Here is a 24,570-nt window from a genome sequence, read left to right as displayed (position 1 = left end):
TGTATTGATCAATTCAAAATGCTGCCAGTTTTAGTGGTACAGAGCAGGAGAGAACTTTGCCACAGGCTCAGACGTTAGGACCTGGCAAATCCAATGGTGCTAGATGTATCTGTGGTAGATAAGGTACTGTATAAAGCCACTGTCTAACTCCAATAGGTAGGGTTCTCTGCATATGTTTGAGAACCAGCTCCCAGCATGCTACCTGGCCCTAGTGTATGGCAAATGCCTAATCATGGGACATCAATTGACTAAAAACACATTATAAAACATAAAAAACTGAGTATACTTAAACTCACCAAGTTATAAGGTTGGATAAATGCAATCATAATCCATTTTACAATAAGATTATATACCAGCAGGTCCAGATGGCCCCCAAAACGAAAAGAACAGATGCCCATCTCACCAACATCTGTTGTATTGATGGCTTTCCTCCAGTGCACAACCATAGCCTCCTGGAGGTGTCCCTAGAAAAGGAAGGAAAAAAAAGCCTTGCTTCAAAAGTGATTTAATTCAGTATGTTGGGACAGAGATGTTTGAACTATAGACCTAATCAGGAATGACCTCCAAGACTCATGGTGAAAAATCAATTTATAGAGTTACAAACAGTAGACTTGGTCATCACTTTGGCTTCAAGAGAAGTAATCGGAAGTGAGAAGATACATGAATAAATGACCTGAGGCAGTGATGCGGCTGATTGGTGAGGGCCTGGAAGCAACCACAGTGAAAACTTGAAAACAAAGAAGAGGAAAATAGACGCGTGATGGGCCCATGAGGTCAAAACCTCCTGGAAAAGAAAGCACTCAATAGTTAGATGGGTTAAGTTTGGAGGTAAATATCAGGCAGTCTCTATCCTTGGCCAATAACTGTCCTTGCACAATTGGTCCTTACATGGAGAAGCTAAGATGATAGACATGAGGCTAAGTATGAGCCTGGTGACTGGTTTTCACCAAGGCTCTTCCTTATTCAGGCTCAGCTGCCTTTTGCTGTTCTTAAATATCCAACCCTGCCAGCGGCAGAGACCAAAACTGAGCTCTTAACATGGTATCAGAATGCAAGGAGGTTAGCCAGCCACTTGGGGGTAAAATCTGTTATATCAGACCTCTTACATCCTAGAGGGCCAGTAATTCATTCTTACCACAACTGATGTTTAATCAGGATATGGAATTTCCTCATACACTCCCAGTGTGTCTGCCAGCACCACCCTGAGTGGGCTTAGAGAATGCCCAGTTACTGACATAGAACCCCACAGAATGTAAGCTGGAACTTAAATGACCTATTTTATTGCAAAGTCAGTGTGGAAAGGGACATCAGTTTTCATGGATGAGTGGATCTATTTCTAAGTTTCCTATGTTCCATTGATCAATTTCTCCCTGCGCCAATACCACACTGTCTACTGCTTAGAACTGTCTACTGCTTGATGCCTGGTAAAACAATCCTACAATATATACACATCTTATTCTGTTAGAAATTTCTTGGCAGATTTTGGCCTTTGAATCCTCTGTATAAATTTAAGAATCAACCTACAAGTTCCCCCATAGTGTTCTTTTGGAATTTTGGTATTTTCAAAATATCATTAAATCTATAGATCAATTTGAGGAAGAATTAAATATTTATAATACTGAGACCTCCAATTAATGAATATATATATATTTCTTTTTTAAAGAATGTTTTATAACATCATTTAATAAAATTATTGTGTTTTTTTCATACCTGTCTTGCACAAATTTTGTTCTACTTATTTATTTAGCCAGCTTCATTTCCAAACATCTTTATTGTGGATAATAATTATTAGATTATTTCCTATAGTCTTTATAGACACCTGTCTTATATGAATAAGGTAATTTGTTTCTTCCTCATTCTTATACCTCTACATCTACTTTCTTTTTAAGTGTTAGAATTTAGCGCATCTAATTCAAGAATGAAAACAAAAGATGATATTAAACATTCCCTAGGAGTTTTCTTAAGGTTTCACAAGTAAGAATGATATGTTATAGCCTTTTATTTACTTAGAAGTGCTTTAGTTTTCTAAGAATTTTAAACATGAGCCAGGGTTGAAATTAATTTATTTTTACATTAATTAAGATGATTATATAAAGTCTTTTAAAATACGTTAATGTGGTGTACACTCCTCATTAAAATGTAACTTGATTTTTTTGTGTGTCTTAATAGAGACAGTTTAGACCAGGGGCTTGGTTACAAAGGTGACAGAATAGGCAGCCGCCAAATGAGACAGTGAGGCACCTGCCCCGGGGAGTCCCTAGTGAAAGCGGAGTCATGGCAAGGCCAGGAAGTGACCGCTGGAGACACAGGAGAGTCTGTCGCTGCTAGAAAGTCCATCCAAAACAAAGCCATGGAGAAGCATCCTGCCGTGTCCTTTCCTTCTACCCTCCTGTCTCCCCTCCAGTGCCTCCCACTGGTTGAACCCAGCCAGAAGCCTGCTGATGTAGGAATCTTCAAAACATGGGTGCAGAGTTTGGCCGCCTGTAATGGTCAGTTGGTTGCAAAATTCAGTGGTACTTTGAGTAAATACAGGCACGTCCAGGGGAGTTTATAATTTAGTTTTTTGGAAAACAATATTGTGTTAGGCCGTTTTAAGGAAATTTGGACATAGGATCATAATTGAGGTTGGCTCCAAGATTATGCTGGTTGCATGGAATGAGTTGGAATGTATTTTCACTCTTTACCATTTTCTGGAGGAGATAGAATAAAAGTGGGTGGGATGACATTTTCCTTCAAAGTTTTGTAGAATTCGCTGGCAAAATAATTTGAGGTGGGTGACTTTTTTGTGAGATTATCGTTGATACTAATTGTATTTCTTTGGCTACTCTAAGAGTAGACTTGCTAGTTCTTCTTGAACATTCTATAAAAATGTATATTTTTCTAAAAATTTGTCTATTTGATCCAAGTTTCCTAATTTAATGACAATGAGTTGCTCACGGTATTCTCTATTTGAATCTCTGCTTTATGTAATTATTTCTCTTTTGTTGCTAATTACTCATTTATAAGAGATTTGTCTGTTTTATTATTCTTTTGAAGAAAACAGCTATTAAATTTTTAAATATCCATGGTATCTTAATGTTCTAAGCCATTGGTTTCTAATCTTTGGCTTACATATTGCCCTTTTTATACCTTCTTCTGGTTTATTGATCTCCTAGAATGAATATTTATGACTCTCAACTTCCCTCAATTTACTGTTAGTACTATATTCAACGTGTTTTGACTTGTAATTTCATTTCCTCAGTTATAATTTTATTTTATACAATTCTAACTATGATTTTTGTTGTGAGTTTTTTACTGAAATATGAGTTACTTAGATGTATATTTAATGTGCATGCACAGAAATACTTGGAAGTCATTATATAATCTTGCAATGGTAAAAGATTATTTCAATATGATGAAGTAAAAAATACTAACAAAAAACTGATACATTTGAGTACATCAAACTTAAACATTTCTTAATAACAAAAAATTTGTTTATATAGTTATCAGAAAGCTTAAAATAATATGTACAAAATAAAGGGGTACCTGGATGGCTCAGTTGGTTAAGTGTCCAACTTCAGTTCAGGCCATGATCTCACAGTTCCTGAGTTCGAGCCCCACATAGGGCTCTTTGCTGGCAGCTCAGAGCCTGGAACCTGCTCAGATTCTGTGTCTTCCTCTCTGACTGCCCCTACCCCTCTCATGCTCTGTCTCTCTCTATCTCAAAAATAAATAAAAATATTAATTTTTAAAATTATATATAATATAAATTTTAATGCATTTAATGTATGAAAACTCTTACAAGTCAAAGAGAATATAAACACCCTAAGAGAAAATTTGCTAAAACATTAAAACAGACTCCAAATAAGATATATAAATGACTAGTAGGAAAAAAACCTTATTTAAATGACTTCTAAGTCAAACTAAAATTAAAATAATATACAGTACTCTGTTGTATCTATGATATTATTAAAGCCTTTTAAAAATGAAATATGTAAGGAATTCTCATATGTCCATATTTGAATATAAATTAATTGGATTTCTCAGGAGGTAAATTTGGTAATATAGGTAATATATATCAGAACCTTGAGCATTGTATACAACTTTTAAACCAACAATCCATCCTTATAAATATGACTTAAGGGGAAAATAATGAACGAAAATGAGGAAATATCTTATTGGCAAAAATGTCCATCACCATATTTAAAAACAAGATCGGGGCAGGGGGTGGGGGAGCCTGGGTGACTCAGCCAGTCAAGAGTCCTACTCTTGGTTTCAATTCACGTATCATCTCCAAACTCTCTGCATGGAGTTCTACCCTGACAGCACAGAGCCTTCTTGGGGTTCTCTGTCTCCCTCTCTTTCTGCCACTCCCCTACTCGTGCTTGCTCGCTCTCTCTTTCTCTCTCTCTCTTTCTCTCTCAAAAACAAATAAACATTTTTTTAAATTAAAAATATTCAAAATAAAAACAAAGATAGTAATTTCTACATACAATTAATATTAAAACATAATAAAATATTGGGCAACACAAATTTTCCTAAACTGGGGCTCAAGTTTCTATCTGAATTACTTCACCCGCATATCTTCACCATTAGCATGGGCTGAACCTGAAAACCAATTTTATTCATTTTTGTATTATATTTATGGGCCTAGTTTATAACATGCATACAAGTGTGCAGACCTATAACATCTAGGTGAATAGAATCCTTTTATTATTATATAGTTTTCCTCTCTATCCTTAATGGGTCTTGTCTTAAAGTATATTTTATATGAATATAGTTATCTAAGACTTATTTTGGTTTCTATTTTCTTTGTGTATTCCTTCATTGTGCTTTCCCTTCTCCATACTGTAGATATACTACTCATAATGGGATAGACATGTAACTTTTGAAATCCCTTTGAAAATCTGCATTTTTGCCGGTAACACTTACAATTGTTATACATAATTATACATTTATTATAACTGTCATTATTGTGGAATTCCTTTCATTCCATCTTCTTTTGGTTTTCTCTGCTCCACTTTTTGGGGAAGAGTAAGATATCGGTTTGAAGAATGGGTTTTGTAACCAAGCTGCCTTGTTTTGAATCTGCCGCTTAGTAGCTTTATGAAAGTATGTGTCACACTTTCCCACTCTGTAATATGAAGACGGTCATCAAGCCATAAAGGTGTGGTGAGGATTTAGTTAGTTAATATGTATAAAGTGATTAAACCAGCCTGAGCTGTAGGAATCACTATATGAGTATCAGTTCCAATTACAATTCTTTCTTGCTTATGACCTCTTCATTTTGTTTGCTTGTCTATTTTATTTTCCATATTTTCCCTCTACTGGTTTGAAATTTAAGCTCCCTATTTTTCTTCTTTCTTTAATTATTATTTGATTCTGGTGAATACTGTTAAAGTAGGTTTCATTAATATTTAACTTAAGAAAGGTAAAAAGCAAAGTAAAACCTTTCTAGAAAACAACATTTGTTTCCAGAAAACAAATTTCTAAGATTTTAACTCTACTCACCTTTACCCTGACATACATACCATTTTTGTTGAATATTTATATTTTCACTTTTGATGAAAATCTCAATAATCGGACATTAATAATGTTTTATACAGAGAGAATTTCTACTTATATGTTTGTCTCTGGGTTTTAAAATTAATATTTCATTTTTGGGGCATCTGGGTGGTTCAGTCGGTTAAGCGTTGGACTTCAGCTCAGATCATGATCTCACAGTTGGTGGGTTCGGGTCCCGCATCGGACTCTGTGCTGACAGCTCAGAACCTGGAGCCTGTCTTCGGATTCTGTATCTCCCTCTCTCTCTGACCCTCCTCTGCTCACGCTGTCTCTCTCTGACCCTCAAAAATAAACAAACATAAACATTTTTTTAAATAAAGTTAATATTCCATTTTCTTCACACTTACATTGTTTTATTTAAAATACATGCAGTTTTTTCAATTTTCCTTCTTTTATAGCTATTCCGCCTGTTCTCTCTGTTTTCCACAACTTTTACTATAAATTTTACATACGAAACATAAAATGATGTGCTTAGATTTAAGTATATAACTCAATTCTGACAAATATATGTGTCCATGTAATAGCCACCCCCAAAATATCCTTCTCCTCAGATTGCTTTCTTTCCACTTTGCATTCAGTCACCCCAGCCCCATGCCATATCACCGCTGGTCTGGTTTCTATCAGCATTGATTAGTTTGGGCTCTTAGAGAACTTGATATTAACAAAATTAAACTCTATGCATTATTGTGTATCTGACTTCTTCTACTATATAATACCTGGAAAATGCATTTATTTTCTTGAATATATCTTTAGAGTATATATTTCAGTTTATTTTTACTCCTAAGTAGTATTCTAATGTACAAACATTGTTTATCCATCATCTGTTAAACATTCTTTTTTTTTACATTTTTTAAAATGTTTTTATTTATTTTTGAGAGACAGAAAGAGACAACGCGAGCACGAAGGGTCAGAGAGAGGGAGGTACAGAATCTGAAGCAGGCTCCAGGCTCTAAGCTAGCTGTCAGCACAGAGCCTGACATGGGGCTCGAACCCACAAACCGTGATATCATGACCTGAGCCGAAATCAGATGCTCAACTGACTGAGCCACCCAGGTGCCCCTGTTAAACATTCTTATTGCTAGTTTCTGATTATTGTGAATAAATCAGTTACTAACATCAAGTACAGTTCTTCTGGGGATATGTGTTTTCAGTCCTCTTGGTTAAACTCCTGGGGGTTGCATTACAGAGCAGTTGGGTTGGTATATCTTTAAATCATAGGAGATTTTGGATTGTGCATTTCTTTTCTTGTAATATCTTTAGATTTTCTATTTCTTCTTGTGTAAGGTAAGTAGAATTTTTCAACAGGTTTGTAAAACTTTATATGATGTGCTACATGGAATTTTAGACAATATTCTCTTATTCTTATAAGGTCTGGAGAATATGTAATGATACCTTCTCTTTCATTCCTATTATAGGTCATATTTTTCTAATATTTTCTCATCAGTCTTTTGAAATTTATTATGGCCCCAAATATGGTGCATCTGTGACTGCTTCATGTGCACTTGAAAAGAAAGTATATTTTTTAGTTACTTGGTATGATGTTCTGAGGTCAGATGTTCTATATCATTATTGATTTCTTGTCTACTTGTTCAAGCCATTTCTGAGAGAAGAGTCAACATTGCCAACTCTAACTTTGAATTGGTCCATTTTGCTCTTTAGTTCTGTCAGTTTTGCTTCCTATTCTTTGAAGTTCTTTTCTAGATACATGCGCATTTAAGGCTATATGTTTTCATGTTGAATTTACCCTTTGACCAGCGTAAAATTTCCCCTTTTTTCTCTGCTAATATTTCCTATCTGGAATTCTACTTAGTTTGATGCAAATTTAGCCTTTATATGTTTTTATATGTCTCATGGTTTTTACATATTTTATGTTCATGAGGCATAAATTTGTCATTCTTTTACTTTAAGTCTAGCTGTGGTTTATAATTTAAAGTGAATCTCCTAGAATGTATTATTTTTGATTCTTACTTTTTCATATAGTCTGCTAATCTCTGCTTTTTAATAAAAGTGTTTGACTCATTTACATTTAATGTAGTCATTGACATATTTGGAGTTCATTCTGTCATATTTCTGTTTCTTTTCTATCCACCCCATCTATTGTTGTTCTACTGTTTCTTTTTTCATGTCTACTTTTTGGTTAAATAAATGCATATATTCATTTTATTGCCTATTCTATTGCATAGAGGGCATCCAAGAATACAATTTGGGAAGGATGACTAGTTAAAATAGGTCTGGCTTAATGTCTCTTTGTAAGGAATGTTGTATTTTGTTAAAATGGGAAGGTAATTTTCTGGCACCTTTAATGATGTTGTTGAAATCTATTTCTAGGTTTCGTTAAGAAACATTACAGTCCCTTTGGGGCATGATCATTACCCCTTAGGTGTAACTGCTGAGATATCAGCTGAATGTCCACAGTAATAACAAGGTCCTTCTATTATGGTTGAGTTGGGACATCAGCATTTCATGGAACTATGCAGCCTTTAGGTTCCACTCCCAGCCTTGAAGCAGACACTTTCTCCTAGCCAATGCTTACCCTCCCCTTAAGCAAGGGACACACCAAGGATTCCTGCCCTCCATTGCATCCTCCTGTCTGGCAGCCATTCTGCAAATCTCAGCTGCTTCTGTAGCCCTGAAATCTGTTCTTAGCCTCCTCATGTCAGTGAGACCTGATACTCTGCTTTAGCTCTACTCTCCTCTGTTGCCTTTAGGAGTCACTTCCCCCTAAAAAGTAAATACGGTAATAGGGTAAATATGGCACTTACCTCAGGGGTTTCTTTTGTCTTGGGGGCGACAGACCTGAACCTGAGCTGCCTATGGTTTAATGTCTGTACACAGTTTCATATATTCCACCCAGATTTCAGTTCTTCATAGCAGGAAGCTAAGTCCAACAGTTCCTGTGTCATAGCTGGAAGCCAACGCCTCCTTTTGTCTTCGTTATGTATCATCTTAGGTTTCTTATTATTCATTTTCTTTGGGTGCTTCCTAAAGCTGTGGCTTCATATTTTTCATCATGACATAGCTGGGGAATTTTCATGTATTATCCTACCAAATATTGCCCTTCACTGATTCTCTCGATTCTTGCCTTCTGGAACTCTTATCATATATATGTTAAGATTCCCTACTCTCACCCAATATTTCACTGATCTATGTTGGTGTTGCTTGCTAGTGAGGGATACCAATCCTTTTACTTCTAAAAGATCTGGGGCTTTTGTTGCCTTGCTGACAGTGTCCATTTTCATAACAGCAAAATAACAAGAAATATGCAACAGATGATGTATGATATATACCATTTTTATAATAACCAAAACCAAACAAAAATCTAGAAACAAACCAAATACCTATCAGTAAAGGAGTAGAAAAATAAATTATGTGGTATTAAGAATGGAATCTTCTACTTGAGTGACTGTTCATTATCTATAGCCACAACTTCTATATGCTTAGTAGAAATCTAAGTGAAACAACAAATTTCAGAAAACCAAATACAGCATGGTATCATATATATAAAACTTTAAAATAATCAGAAATTACATTATATTTTGGGAAGGCTGGGATGGAGGTGTTCACAGCACGCCAACCCTTCTAATGAGAAGATGATGAAGAGCCAGATACATTATATACTAAAATATCTAAATATACCATTAGAGCTATAGAAGCAGTGCGGACTAAAGGGAGTCAAATTCTAAAGAAGAGACAGTAGTGAAGACCCAAGGTATCCGATGAAGCCATTTTCAGCCCTAAGTGTATGATAAATATGAAGAATCTGGTCTTGACCCAGATAGGGCACTACTCCTGGGGAAGAGGAAATACACGGAGATTTTGGTTATTATGAGAGATGTCTTCATATTTTCCTATTCTACTCTATGGTTTTGCGTATATTTATTTAGATATTTACCATATTTATTACAGCACTTTATTTTTACGTACATTTTGACAGTTTATAAGCTGTCAGGTTTGACAATTTTACTTCATCTCTTAACATGCCCCTTTTGTTTTCTTCTGTAATTTGGATAAATTTGTAAAATTATTTTAAAATTCTGAAATTGAAACACTATTTTATAGAAGAGATATGGGGCACAGTTCAAACAATAGATTTTGGATCTTTTGTGAGTTGTAACGTATCAGATTTTGACTAAAGTTTCCTTTCATTTATAGATTAATTTGAGTATTATTAGATCTCTATAACCTCCTGTAACTCAAATTTTCATATCCTGTGTTATATATCTCCGTGATATTTTATATAATTTTGCCCAAAAAGATCTTACACATCTTTTGTTAAATCTATTCCTTGAAGCTTCACAATTTTGTTGCTAGTATATAGAGGGTTGTGTTTTCCACTAAACTTTATGTTTACTGCTGAAATGTGCAAATATTCTTAATTTTTATGTATTTATTTTTCATCAGTAATCTTGATGACCTCCTGTTAGTTATAAATGGTTACATTTATATGTATGGGTCTCTTGCATTTTCTCTACAGATAAGTATATCGTCAGAAAAGAAAAAAATTATAGTTTGTTTCTTCCTTCTGAAAATATATGTTGCCTATCTTTTCATCTTCTTTTATTGGTTAGAATCCTTAAGAAAATGGTAACTAACAAGGATAATAGAAATTGCTGTTATCTTTCTGATTCTAATGGGAATGCTTCTGAGTTCTAACGTTCAATGCAGTGCTTGTCATAAGTTTTAGGTAAATGACATTGTTTTTATAAAGTATCTTTCTATCAACTTTTGTTAAGAGATTATTTATTTTTACTAAGGAATTTATTTAGAATTTATTTAGATTGCTCTGTTTTAGGCACTAGAAATACAAATGCTAACTCATTTGAGAAACGTCATCCCTTCTTTGTTTTCTTTGAGTGTGACAATTTTATCTATTTCCATTTACCTAGTAACTTCTTTCCTTAGTTTTTTCTTCTTCAGGATGCTATACAGAAGTCACTTCCCCTTGGAAGCCATCTTGGATTCCTTGAGTCTCCATTGGCACTACTTTCCTTGGTCCGCCATAACAGGCCATGTACTTCCCCACTCTTAACATTCAGCACTCACAATCTTGGTTTTCTATCAGCTGGTCTTCATCCCCACTTGTCTGAGAAAAAACTGGTTCTTGTTCCCAGTTGTATCTCTACTAACTAGGACCACGCCTGTCACAAATTAAGTGCATAGTATTTACTTAATTGACTGGTTAATTGCTTACAATGTTTTCCTGGTTAGTTTCAGGACTGAGGTGGAGAATTTGATTAGTTTTCAGCCTACAATTATAATCATTTTAAGCTTTGATATAAGAAGTTGGGCCCATTTTATATAAGAAAGAACTGTTTGTGTTGAGAAAGTTTTGGGGACCTCTCTGTAAGAAACTGAGAGAATGTCTATCTAATTTCTCATCTCAAATATCTGTATTTCCCAACAGCTGGGGGTTTTTGTTTTGTTGTTGTTATTGTTGTTGTTGTTTTGAGAGAGAGAGAGAGAGACAGACAGAGAGAGAGAGAGAGAGAGAGAGAGAGAGAGAGAACATGTGTGAGCAGGTGGGGGAGGGGCAGAGAAAGAGAATCTCAAACAGGCCCTACACTCAGCATGGAGCCCAGTGGGATTTGATCTCACAACCGTGAGGTCATGACCTGGGCTGAAATCAAGAGTCATAAGCTTAACTGACTGAGCTACCCAGGTGCCCCAACAAATGGTTGTTGTATTTTTTTTTTTTTTATCTTATGAACAGTATAACACATGAAGCTGATTGTGTTTTCTATTTCACAGTGTTTGGGAAGATTAGAACCAAATTGCCTCTTAACTTCTACAATATTACAGTATCATTTTGTTCATTAATTTAATTCCTGGTTTCCTTTGCATATGTACCTTTATTTTTGTCTCTCTTCAGTATCATTAAATTATATTTTATATTGTTGAATTATATGTGTCCCTGTAAACTACTTTAAATCTTTGTTTTAACCAAGCAAGATAAAAATATTATCAGGGTAATATATCATTGAAGGAATCCTCACCACTTCAACCTATCATAAATGCTGCTAGAAGATTTGTTTTTCAACATACATATATCATTATATCTTACTCTGGTTTAAAATACTTCAGTGACTCCCCAGGATGAGACACAAATTTCATATAAAGTTACACATAGATCTTTAAGACACCTTTACTCAGTGCAGTCTTGACACAGGATCACTTAAGCACATCATGTCTGCATTGGACTAAACCATTTGGGAAATAAAATATACAAATATATATCTATGAAAATGTACTGGCTTACCTTTTCATCAAAATTATAAAGCAAGGCTTCTCTTTTTACAATAGTGAGCTTAAGGGTAGTTAGTTTTATTGTTATTTATTTCATTTTGTTTTGATTTTTTTCCACAATGATAAATATTGGAGTGCATTTGGCAAGTCATGGAAATTCTAGAAGATTTATATCATGTTGCAGAAAATTGAGAGGGCACAAGACAGAGCATAAAAAATGTAACTGAATTGTTCAACTGCTGTCTAAGTAAATAATAAAATTATAACATGCTATGCACAATGTAGCAAACTGTTATATATAAGTTAACTCAGAATCCTGGAAAACTGTACCTGCAATTCTCAAGTTTGAAGCAGCTATAAATCAAATGACAATGGGAAATTATTTCAGAAAAAAAATAAAGAAGATTTTCAGGATTCGCATCTCATCTTCCCCTTTGTTTCTCTTCCTATGTCTAAAAAAGTAGAATTATGTCAATTCTCATAGATACAGATCATCGTGGTTTGGGAAAAATAACTCTGCTTTCACAAAGACTTTCTCACCACTGACTTGGGAAGAAATTATGAGGTTTGTAATGAAATTCTGTACTCCTTTGCTAATGTGCCAAAATAGCAAGTCATTTGATTCTGCCTTTCTAACCATATCAGATAATAGAAATATGTCAGGGTGCATTTTGCAGAACATCCGTAAGACGGGAGGGTTAAACTTCCTTAGAGGTCAATTGATAAAGATTTTAATTTAGGAAAATTCTTGAGCAGTGACTACAGTGAAGAAACTGGATGAAATAATTCCAGTTCAAATCAGAATGAACAAGCATATAATGCAACATTTGAGGAGGTATTTTACATGGTGTGCTCCGTGATTACTGGATTGTTTGAACACAAGGTACATTATTGTGCCCTTCATATGTATAGACATGGCTATCCCACAAATATATTTTCAGTCTATTAGGCGTGCCATAAATCATCTTTAAAATCAGGTACAAATGTAGTTTCTGCCATGTTAAATGCTATATATTGTTAAGAGATAGTCATATACACATTTACGTGTGCTGTCTTTACAATCATACCACAATTTTCTCCACATTAGAAGGAAAGATTTCTAAAATAAACCTTTAAATTTTTGTTTAACATTTATTTATTTTTGAGAGACAGAGAGAGACAGTGTGAGCAGGGGAGGAGCAGAGAGAGGGAGACACAGGATCAGGAGCAGGCTCCAGTCTCTGAGCTGTCAGCACAGAGCCCAACATGGGGCTCGAACTCATGAACTGTGAGATCATGACCGGAGCTGAAGTCAGACACTTAACCTACTGAGCCACCCAGGTGCCCCTAGAATAAACCTTTAAATGCAATTGTATATACAATTGACCCTTGAACAACCTAAGGGTTAGGAACACCAACCCCTGAGCAGTCAAAAATAATAACCTACTGTTGACAGAAAGCCTTACTATAACATAAATAGTCAATGTATTTCTGTTTTATGTGTATTATATACTATATTCTTACAATAAAGTAAGCTAGAGAAAATAAAATGGCATTAGGAAAATCATTAGGAAGAGAAAATACATTTATAGTACTTTACTGTATTTATGAAAAAACCCACATTAAGTGAACCTACAGAATTCAAGTCCATCAACTTGAAGCATCAACTGTACTCAAAATAGATTGCCATATATTCTAAATAGATCGAGAGCAAGAAACTGGAAGTCTTGTTCTATTGTATCCCTTACTATCTAAACCTAAACTGAACTACATTGCCAGGTAGAACTGCTGTAAGCTGTTTGATAAATTCTAATTAGACTAAGTTGTACTGTAGTTGACACCACGCACTTTTGTCTTTGGCATGTCCTTGTTTTTACCAATGCTATCTGGCAGCCGACTTCACCACCACTGCCATGGAATTGCTTTGCCAGTAGCCTTCAGCTTGCTGTATTATGTTTTCTAGTCTTTGCCGGTCCAGATTATATATATTTGCAATCGTTGCAGAATTTGATGCTCTGGAATAGGGTAAGGCATCTCCCTTGAATCCTTTGACCCCATCTTGCTCTACATTTCTGACCTCTGCTGCCACTTCATCCCTTACTTGAGCTCCAACTTTACCATCCCTGAAATTCTTCTCTCGTTTCTTGGCATCCCCTTGAAGAGCTCATCCTTATGGGCTTTCTGATGTATGCTCATAACTGTCATCATTGTCATCTCTGCACTGATCACTGGCTTGGGAGCTAGAGCCAGATACTGGCCATCTTCTGTACCTTGTCCGGCTTAATTCTCAAACAGGCATGTTCCAAACTCGCCACGCCATCCCTATGCAAAACCTGCACCTGCCTGCAGTCCACACAGGATGAATTGCGCTGCTGTTCACCTCTTTATCCAAGTGAGAAGTCACCCCTCCTTTCAAGCCCTTGAATGTGTTCTACTGATCCTTTTCCATAAGCCCAGTGCCACCTTGGTCAGTACTGGGACCTGAATTTTCTTGGACTTTCATTTTTGCTTAAACTTTCTCAGAACATAATCTCTCACCAACTGATTTTTAAGGAAGCTTTTACTTCTTTCCAATATGCTCTACAAAATTCTAGCAGGCAGTTTAATCAAGAAATGAGCATTTCTGTAAAATGCTCTATTTTGGGGGCGCCTGGGTGGCTCAGTCAGTTGAGCTTCTGACTTCAGCTCAGGTCATGATCTCATGGTCCATGAGTTTAAGCTCCACGTGGGGCTCTTTCCTGGCAGCTCAGAGCCTGGAGCCTGCTTTGGATTCTGTTTCTTCCTCTCTGCCCCTCCCCCGCTTGGCTCCATCTCTCTCTCAAACATAAACATTAATATTTTTTTAAATAAAACTAAATAAATAAAATGCTCTATTTTTTTACATGTCTAAGTTGGGTGTTCTTGTTTGTATTTTTATGACAGTGGTGAGATATTTTTTGGTTATTCAGGTTTAAAGGGATTAATTTTGTTAATTAAGTGATACTATAAATATGAGCAATTTCTCAGAAAATCTGTTGAAATAAAAAACTATTATTCACTGGGTAATGTAGTCAGTAAGACATCAGGGTCACAAAATACCATTCATTACACAGTGCTGCACTACCCCAACACAAAACAGTAAAGTCACACTAAAGAGAGTTGGTTCAGAATGAGGGAGATATTTATCAAAAAGTAATAAAGTAATTCTAAATATACAATAAGTATGAAACACTTGTCAACCATAACTGAGAAGATAAAAGTGTCTTCATGTGATACACTTTTAAAAAAATGAACTAGCATTTCCCACCCTGACATTAAGTTTCTCTGAGCATGAACATTTACATAGTGTATGACATTAAAGCTATTGAATTTCTCTAAAACACATTTCCAACAAACTTGTTCACTGTGTCTCTTGAAGGCACTTTTCCATGATTTGAAAGCCATACAAATGTAATCTCCTACCCAGAACTCCTAACAATTCAGGAGGATAGTTTTGAAGTGACTTTTTTCCCAGGTTGGTTATAAAATATGCAGTAAGATGGTACTCAGTCCCCCAACACCAACTAGTAACTTCTGCAGTAACAGGCTAAGTGTCTAGTGAAATCATTGGGCTCAAACGTTTCCTAAAGCCTTTGCCTTCTCTAAAGTTCGGTGCTGGGATTTTTTTATTTGTTTGAAGCTACTATTCTGCTAATTGCACTCAGTCAGCATTGACAATGTAATCCATTCTTCATTTAAAACACAGATGTTCGGGGGCGCCTGGGTGGATCAGTCAGCTGAGCATGCGACTTTGGCTCAGGTCATCATCCCGCTGTTTGTGGGTTCAAGCCCCACGTCAGACTCTGTGCTGACAGCTAGCTCAGAGCCTGGAGCCTGTTTCAGATTCTGTGTCTCCTTCTCTCTCTGACCCTCCCCTGCTCACACTGTCTCTCTCTCTCAAAACTAAATAAAACATCAAAAAATTTAATAAAATATAACACAGATGTTCGGAATATAAACCAACATGTGCTGCTCTATGTATATTTGTGTATATCCTAACATGTTCTATGTATGTTTTGTTCATTAGGATACCAAAGTATTTAATTTTGGCATATTGTCATAAAACTGTATACTTATTAAATAAGAAATCAGTTTTAAAAGGCCATTATCATTGTTTTTTCTAGTTCTACATGTTTTTCCTTCTACATATTTTTCCACATATTTTTCTTCTACATGTATTTTTTTCTTCTATATATTTTCAGCCCTACATATCTCCCTAAAATGCTTCTTTTAAAGAGAAGGATTTAGGAAACACCACTTGAAATTACAGAATGCTTTAAGAAAATAAGATCTCTCTACCATTAAATCTTTTGAAAAAAATCTTTGCATAACACTTTCCAAGCCAAGGCATGGGTTGGTTTTATTGCATTTTATGCTGTGACAAAGTACCATAATTAGCACGTTGGTGTAATTTACCACTGTTTCATTAAAGCTGATTGCCTAACTACCTGGGAAGTTAACATGGCTTCTGGAGTACTTGACCTGCGTTGTTTTTCTGCACTGTAGCTGCTCATGGGAATCGAGCAAAGGCATTCATTGCTGCCAGAAAAGCAATCCTGATAAAGTTTATAATACAAGACAAATATATAGAGTTTTGCTCTTTGCTTCCTTAGTCTCTCCATTTTGGTTGGTTCTACTTTAGGATGGGATTTCAAATCCCAATATGGATATCTGATTTTCAGCTAAAATTTTTACCAGATGAGAAAGCTAAATCATGTTTAAGTTATATTGCTAATCACTTCTCTTTGGAAAATCTGACTTTAAAAAGTCAAGTCCATTAGGTCAAGCTCACTCTTGGCTTTCAGGGATCCTACAAATTGTGCAGGAATAGTGAAACGTGTTTAAACGGCTCGAGGTAGGGATAAGGAAAAAATGTTTTGAAAAATACAAAAACTAACAAGTAAAAGTAAATGAAATGCTGTCGTGTCTGTACGGACAACTTCCCATCACACTGGCAGCCACTAGCAAAGAGCCATGTGCAGTCTATCCTTCATCCCTAACCACCCACCCCTGCTACGCGACCGGACACACTGCTCAGCGTGGCACTCTCCTGTCAGAGCGGTAGGATTCTCTAGGAAAATCCAGACTTGCATAGGAGACCCAGTGCTATGTGGACCACTATAGAAGCAACGCTTCAGAGGAAGCGACAGACTCGTAGGTAAGCCATTCTACGTGCAGGCTTGTCACCGCTTCCCTACCAAAGGAGCCTACAGCAGCCTCATCTGAAATGAAAGTTTAGCAAACAACAACAACAAAAACAAACTTGTTGTAAATTCCCCATAAGCTATTTACATCTGACAGAAGAAGGCTGGGCTTTGTTATCTTGCATAATTCCTCTGCTACAAACTGACGGTATATGCTGTCCATGAAGTAGCCATTTTATTTTGGCTGCTAAAATGAAAGTGGTTTTCTATAGGGGACGCTATAAGGTTAAATATGCGATGTATACCACTTCTCTATATGTGATTTGTAGCTATGTGCCCCATTCATAAATATGAAAATGAGCTTTTTGGATTTGGTTGTGGAGACATTTTTGTTAATTTTTTTTAATGTGTGTTCATTTCTGTTTTATTTTAATTTTTTTTTTAATTCTTGAGAGACAGAGAGAGACAGTGTGAGTAGGGGAGGGTCAGAAGGAGAGAGAGAGATACAGAATCTGAAGCAGGCTCCAGGCTCTGAGCTAGTTGTCAGCACAGAGCCTGATGCGGGGCTCGAACCCACATACTGTGAGATCATGACCTGAGCCAAAGCTGGATGCTTAGCCGACGGAGCCACCCAGGCGCCCCAATGTGTGTTCATTTTTGAAAGACAGTGAGAGACAGAGCACAAGCAAGGCTGGGATGGAGAGAGAGGGGGACACAGAATCCGAAGCAGGCTCCAGACCCTGAACTGTCAGCACAGAGCTGAACGTGGGTCTCAAACTCAGGAACCACAAGATCATGACCTGAGCTGAAGTCGGACGCTTACCTGACTAAGCCACCCAGGTGCCCCGTAAAGACTTTTTACATTAAGAGCTTGTCTTTTTAGATGTTTCTAGTGCTTATGGAATCTCCTTCTTAGGCCCTTCTGTCCCTTGAACTATTCTCAACACTACATGCTCAAAAAAAAAAAAAAAAAAAAAAAAGGAATTCAAATGAGAAGTGGAAACTCTGATAATCTTGGTATTTCTACCATCCTCAGAAATTTCAGTGTTTATGACTCAGAGGAAAAGACAGGAAAATACGTGTCTTGGAGAGGAAGACAGGGCAGTAAGGAATGAAAAGGATGACACTGAACAGCTGGTAACGGTAAAAATGCATCTAATAACAGTAACTGCAATTATTATACATATTTAGAGAAACAAAGCAATGAAAGGGAAAAAGAAAGCCCAAACAGTAATCAAACCCCATCATCATGAGCTTTATGGTGTATCGTTAACATGGAAGGGAGTTGCATGCAAATGCTTCAAAATAGAAAATGTAGAATACCTTTCCACTGATGATTTTTAGTTGTCAGGACAAGTGAGACCCAAGCAGCCGTCAGAATGGTCCCAGCATGCTTGTTTCCTTTTTTTGTTTGCACAGTAGCTGTCAATTCCAGCCTTGCAGGTAGTGGAACCCAGCGGGAAGAAGGGGCGGGACCCAACGATGCAGCCTGAACTGAGAGCAAATTTAAATTACTGAGCCTTTTTTCCCCCTTTTTTATTTTTCTACTCTGCGACAAACTGAAAAGATTCCAGCACGCTAATTTAACCACCCTGCTTCTTCTTTGCCTTTTTTTTTTTTTTTTTGTCTCCCTGCTTCCAGGATAATTAAAAGAGAAACCTGTAAAGGCAACATTCCTGTGAGCGAGTTTGTGCTGCAACGTGCTGGTAAGAAAACGAATTTAATTTTTTTATCTTTTCTTTTTTTTTCTTTCCCCCCCCCCTTTTTTTTGGCTTTTCTTTTTTTTTAAAGAGCTGAAGGCTTTGTCTGTCTAATGCAGTCATAAGCGTGGCTTCCCTGCCGTGAGGGGTTAGCATGTAATGAAAAGGTGTAATTGCCTGATATGTGACCCTCGCGTCATACTCATAATGGGTAGTAACGGCATTCCTAGATATCTTGATGATGCTTCTCTCTGCGAATTGACGGGTCACCCGGTTTTAACAAGGTTAGGATTGTGGCACTATGGCAATGAGTTGTTGGTCATTTAGGATTGACGGTTCAGTGTCCTGTCAGGGAGAATTCTTGAGTTCTCCAACTTACTCACTTATAGGGGGTGTTAGGGTTTTAGTAGGTCCGTTACAGACCATAACTGTTCTGTTGTTTATTCACCAACAGGAAGTACAATGATGAAACTTTTTTTTTAAGTAACACCGTAATTATTCTAGACTTCCTTAGTCCAGATAATGAAACAGACGCAAGCGAGTGCTGAGTAAAGTTATTTTAATCCCTTTGATCTGTAACTCGTCAGGAGTTCATTAGACAGTCAACTGGGGAGAGCCTAGATCATTTAGGGACCTTGAACTGGAGATGCCAACTTTATTCTTGAAAAGGACAAATTTTAATTCAACCCAATTAAATTCAACAAGTATTTCTATAGACTCTGCCTGGGACTGGTGTTGAAACTGTTCGTGCCTGTTATTCTGCTATGGGGAGAAACGGAAGCTCAGTGGTATAAATTTTCAGCAACATCTCTTCTTATTACCATGAGAACTGATCAGATCACTTAAGACACATTTCAAAACATGTAACTGTTGACTATGAGATGAAGTTCCCAAGGTTAAATCTATAATCAGCATACTCCTTTTCCTTCGAACGCATGTAAATTTTATGTCAGTTGGCAACTATGGTCAGCGTATTTTTTACTGCATTTTAATATTATAGAGCAGGAAGAACACAAAGAAATCTTTCTTGCAAACAAGATATCTCATTTGAAAATATATCCATGTGGCAAACTTTATTTGAGCTTCTCCAGACTCTGGCCTCGGAAGCTCGAATATGCATGGACAGGTTTCAGCTTGTCAGTGAGTTGGACTGGATTGCGGTCAAGAAACTTAGGAATAGACATTTTCTCTTTTTTGCCTTAAAAAATGCATATAAAATACCAGGGGATATTTTTTGCTGTTCTCCGTTGTTGTTTGTTAACTATGGTATTTTGTGTTTGTTTTTTGTTTTTAATATAAGTAAAAAAAAGTAATAGGGAGATTGTCACAGACAGAATGTAGTTGCCAGAAGTCCATTAAGACCTTTTTCTAAAGAAAAACTCTTCTATGAAAGTTTGAAGATTGTATGCCATTTGCATCTGATAGAGGATATGGCATTCTGTGCACTGGTAACATTTGGTCCCCAGTCTCTGTAGCTATTTTATCTAATTGTGTCATTTCTACATTTAACAACTCTGAACCGTGCCGCCCCTTGAGTCCTCACTGATGCCCCCCAAATCACTCGAAATGTCTGAAAGGACCTCAGAACATTAGAAAGTGTCAATTGTTAGAATAATTTCTGCCTCTTGCATCAAGAGAAGATACTATGGATTTAATAGTTCATTTTTAAAATCTGTTTTTATCTGCCAGTAACTGTCTATTAGGAACATTTCAGTTATAATTGGAATAAATTGTTGCCCAGTAACAAGCAACTAACTCTGAAGCTACTTTCCATGGAATCGGTGACTAGAAAGAGCTGCAAAGAGCTGACTGCAAGTTCCACCATGGCACCGGCATTTCTGAATTTGTTTAAAAAAAAAAAAAAGAGAGAGAGAGAGAGAGATTCATTTGTATGTAATTTTACCACTCTATTTAAATTCTTAAACTTCTTACTCAAGGTGTCACTTCCATGAAAATATCTAGCTGATCAAAATCCCATATATGAAGAATAAAGGCCAAAAGAGCTCTAAAAAAAAAATTCTTCCTGATTCAAAATAAGAATGAGAGAGATACGCACTACCTCTCTGACTCTGAGTGTTAACAAGATTCCGGCCTAGCAATACCATTATATGTGGAGCACTCCGATCATCTCTTGCAGAACATAATGTAAAATTATGGGTTTCACTGTAGGACTCTGTCATTTGAACTAGTAATCAGTCCATAATTCTAAAGATTGTTGCAGTTAAAATGATGCTTTCCCCCACTAATAAAATATTGAATAACACTGAAATTGCTTTAGTTAGATTTTACCCTATCCATTTTTTTCAATAGAAAAAGAACCAGTAATAACCCCACATCCCAATATCCAAGCATACATAATATCAGAATGTCTTTTCTTCTTCCCTTGCTGAAGTGCTGTGACATTACAATTTGAAGAGCAAAATTCTTTAACAATAGTTCTGCATTTGCCATTTAGCTCTTGTTGTGTTTGGGAATAGTCTTCAGCTTATAACTTCATGGATGTTAAAGTAGGAAATGCCTTATGGAGAGGGTAAACGTTGTTTTACATGTAGACATACAAACAGAGGAGATTATATATGATGCTGGAATGAAAATATAAAGGTAACATAAAAGTATAAGTAATGCATTTTGAAAATATGACATTGCTCAATTCATTATAAATGTTTACTAAGCATCAACTATGTTAGGATCTGCGGGAAATTGAAAAATGAAACAGTCATATCTTGGTCATCAAGGGATTTACAATGTAGTAGAAGTTCAACTGGTAGACTAAAAAGTGTAATTTGATTAATTAGCTTATGACAAATTTAGCGTCATCTGAGCCTCCCGGGATGGAGAAAAATTATGCGTATTGTTTCCGACCTCTTGGAACTGTCATATTCTTCTCACATTTGCTTCAGTAATTTTTCTTTCTTGTGCTTTTAAAAAATTATTATTATTATTGATACAGTCTCAATATTGCATTTTTTCACTATAAGAAAAGAAGCACGAAATACTAAGCTGGATTTTAGGAGATATCCATCCTAATCCTTGAGTACCACTGACTTTGTTAATTCATCATCTTGGGCCTCTGTCTCTTCATCTTTGCAAAGAGGAAGTGGCCCCATGGGATAGTCAAGGTTTTTGGCTCTCCCTGGCTGAAGATGGGTACCTCCCCGAAGGAGGAGAAACGGGGTGTCGGTTTGGGCAGGCACTGTGGTCACGTGGTTCAAACAAAATATGAGAGGATGATGAGTTAGTCGACTCCCAGGCCTCACCTGTGCATTTGTGCTGAGCGGATGTGTAGTTAGCCAGTCCCTTGATCTTGTACCCTGTTCTCACTTCGCTGATGTAAATGCCCCCGGGGCTAGACAGACGCATTGCAACACAACAGTCGGTGTGTGTCAAGCATGCTATTCTATCATCTGTGGAGATAGTTCCACAGGTGACCCAAGAAAATAAACAGAATATCTCACTCCTTTAAACTACAACGTATAGCAATGATTTTCTTAAACACATAAAAATATTGTTATGTGCACCAGCCCCTAACACTTTAGAGTAACGAAATAATTCAGAAACCTCAGTTTATAACCTGTGTGTTAATTAGAATATTGTCTAACACCTGTGACTCAAAATGTTCCAATATACTCAGCATATATTTTCTCAGAAAATATATAAATGCTTAGTTATACTAAATCTTATAATCCTTTTGTTTTCTTCTGTCTCCCTGGTTTTCTATTCTTTCAAGAATGAAGGTAGAGAGATACATGAGATAGAGTGAGGGACACTGGTTTAATTTTTTTTTCCATTTTATTCTGGTCTAAATGTTAATTCATCATTTAGAAACCCAGTCACCGGAGGGAGGTTGGGAGAAGGCTGGTTGTTCCTGGATTATTTTTGTAGGAACAGTAGTGAGGCATCACGGGCCATTTCTTCATTCACTCATTTCTTCATTCATTCAAGATTTGTTCTTAAATGTCCGTTCTATAGAAGGCACTGATAGATCCTGACTAAAGAAACAGATATGATCCTCAAGAAGCTTAAACTATTGCAAATGACAATATTTTGTTCTTTTTGTGGGTGAGTCATACCCCATTGTCTATGTATTCCACATCATCTTTGTCTATTCATCTACCTATGGACACTTGTCTGCTTCCATATCTTGGATAATGTAAATAATTCTGCATTTAACAAGGGTACATATATCTTTTCAAATTAGTGTTGTACATTCTCTTTGGGTAAATGCCCAATTATGGAATTACTGGATAGTATAGTAGTGCTGCGTTAAATTTTTTGAAGGGCCTCGATACTGTTTTCTGCAGTAGCTGCACCAGTTTACATTCCCGCTAACAGTGCATGAGGATTCCCACTAACAGGGCATGAAGCTTCCTTTTTCTCCACATCCTCACCAACACTTGTTATTTCTTGTCTTTCTGATACTAGCCATTCTGAGAGCTTTGAGGTGGTATCTCACTGTGGTTTGGATTTGCATTTCCCTGATGAAGACTGATGTTGAACCTCTTTCCATGTGTCTGTTGGCCATCTGTATGGCTTCTTTGGGAAAATGTATGGCTGGACCTAGAGAGGATTATACTAAGTGAAGTCAGACAGAGAAAGACAAATACCATGTGATTTTACTTATATATAGAATCTAAAAAACAAACAAAACAAAACAGAAAGAGACCCATGAACACATAGAACAAACTGGTGGTTTCTAGATGGGGTGAAGTTGGGGATGTACAAAATATGTGAAGGGGATAGGTGATACAGGCTTCCAGGTGATACAGGCATCACAGGGATGAAAGATACAGCACAGAGAATACAGTCAGAGGCATTGTAGTAGTGATGTATGGTGACATATGGTAGCTACGCTTATGGTGAGCATAGCATAATGCACAGAGTTGCCAAATCATTGTTTTACACCTGAAACTAATGTAACACTGTGTCAACTCTACTTCAATACACTAAAAAAGCAGAATGTAAAACAAAAGGTGGGGGGGAGCTTAAAATGTAAGACATTTTTAAACAAATGACCACGAAATATATCCTCACAAGTCATGTTAAGGTCTGTGAAGGGAATTTCAAGTGCTCTGATAGAAACTCTGGAGGAGACTAATTGAGATCAGCAGGCTCAGGGAATGCTGTTCTAACCCAAAGATACACACGCTCGTTCTTTCTAAAGTAAAAAAAAATATATGCTTCTACTTCCCTATGTCTTTAGGTATGAGAGTTAATGAAGTTCTTTGCTTACCTGGATTATTGTAATAACTTCCTAGCTGGCTCCGAGTTCAGCTGCAGGCTCTTCTTAATACATAGCCGTTAGAAATGTAAGTCAGGGGCACCTGGGCGACTCAGCTGGTTAAGCATCCAACTTGGGCTCAGGTCATGATCTCATAGTTCATGGGTTGGAACCTGGGGCTAGGCTCTGTGCTGACAGCTCAAAACCTGAAGCTTGCTTTGGATTCTGTGTCTCCCTCTCTCTCTGATCCTCCCCACTCTTACTCTGTCTCTCTCTCTCTCTCTCAAAAATGAATAAGCATTTTTTTTTAATTTAAGTATATAAAAAGTTAAAAAAAAAAAAAGAAATGTAAGTCACATTATGTTACTCCTCTATTCAAGACATGCAATAAAGATGCCTTAGAAACTTGTAACATTGGTTTACAAGAAGGGAAACTGGATGCCTGGGGCATAGGGATGAGAGGAAGACTTGCATTTACTATATACCCTTTTATACCTTTTGAATTTGTATGTCATATTCATGTACTGCAAATTTGACTAAGAAGGTAGACAATATAATTTGTCATTTAAACCTGGACACTTTTGATAGTGAAAAGGGATAATATTAATAATCACTGTGGGGCAACCACATAAAATGGAGTTGTCTGGGGCCAACAAAGAGAATGTTACCCTGCACATCTCCCTGACTCTTGCTTCTCACATCTGTAATATTCTCACATCACCTA

Source organism: Suricata suricatta, chromosome 10, assembly GCF_006229205.1.
Source record: "Suricata suricatta isolate VVHF042 chromosome 10, meerkat_22Aug2017_6uvM2_HiC, whole genome shotgun sequence".
NCBI lineage: Eukaryota > Metazoa > Chordata > Mammalia > Carnivora > Herpestidae > Suricata > Suricata suricatta.
Note: the sequence above shows the minus strand (reverse complement) of the source record.